Raw genomic sequence first — 1,356 nt, 5'->3', positions numbered from 1 at the left:
CTGAGAGACCATGATTTTAAAATACTCTTATTCCTAATTTTTATTCTTTCAGGAATTCAAATCCTACTTTAAACTTTTTTTCTAACATGATGATGTTTCAAACCTTTTTCACAAAGAGATTTTTATCAAGTAATCCTGATATTTGTTAATCTGTAACTACATATTATTTAACTTTGCTTGCAGACAGATCTGATCCTTGTTAGACAAGTATCTGCCAAAAGCAATGCAGGCACTATTTAACCTCTCCGGAAAAAGAGGTCACAGTAAATTTCTTCTCAAACTGCCTCCAATCCCTTTGTTGTTGACGATGTAATTAAAAGACATTTACAATACGTACATGAACACATATATACCAAATTTGCTGTACAGTTCTGCTTATTTTGTCTGATTTTACAGAAAATTGAACATTCCATAAAAAAACAAAGAAACTTCCAAAACCAGGCAGTTATTCACTTTACAAACAGCAAGCTTTTAGTGCAATTTTAAAATCAGCTTTTATCACTTCGAACTGATGCTTCTTTGCATAATGATCTGATCAATCACCTAGCAGCTCTAGCAAATTACCCAGAAGCAGATGCTAGAACACTCAAAATAATCTATTACAGAGAAAAGAAGCTTAAAATTTCCCGGTATCATTCTTTAGAATAATTCCTGTATATTTCAAATGGGAATGATGAAAATATTGGCACTGAGCTTACACTAAGCAAAGCTTTCCCAGCCATGTGTCCACCATACACTTCCCAAGTAATCCTTCTCTGTCCTTGAATTGCTGCCACACCACCCATCACCCAACCTTTCCTCTCTGCCCTCAGATAAACCAGTTCCCACAATGCGCTGCTGCACGGGAGTCACACATCAAAAATCATCAAATATCTTTATGGCATCCCTCACACACAAGGAAACCTACTCAGATCTTCACAACGGCGTTAACCCTTTGGCCGGTAGAAGAAGGGAGGATGCCAGGGGGATGGAAGCAGTCTTTTTTTCAGTGGTGCCCAGTGATAGGACGAGGGGTAATGGGCACAAGCTTGAACATAGGAAGGTCCATCTTAACATGAGAAGGAACTTCTTTACTTTGAGGGTAGTGGAGCACCGGCACAGGCTGCCCAGAGAGGTGGTGGAGTCTCCAACTCAGGGAGACATTCAAAACCCGCCTGGATGCTGTCCTGTGCAACCTGCTGTAGGTGACCCTGCTCTGGCAGGGGGGGTTGGACTAGATGATCTCCAGAGGTCCCTTCCAACCCTGACCATTCTGTGATTCTGTATCTAGGCACTTTACTCCCGCTAAACCCTAGGGACTCCCCAGCCTTGGATCACGGCCCACCCACCACCTCAGCCTCCTCAGCGCCCAACGGC

This window comes from Charadrius vociferus, unplaced genomic scaffold (genome assembly GCF_000708025.1).
Source record: "Charadrius vociferus isolate BGI_N301 unplaced genomic scaffold, ASM70802v2 scaffold16, whole genome shotgun sequence".
NCBI lineage: Eukaryota > Metazoa > Chordata > Aves > Charadriiformes > Charadriidae > Charadrius > Charadrius vociferus.
The sequence above is the reverse complement of the archived record's forward strand: the minus strand, read 5'-3'. Positions refer to the sequence as shown.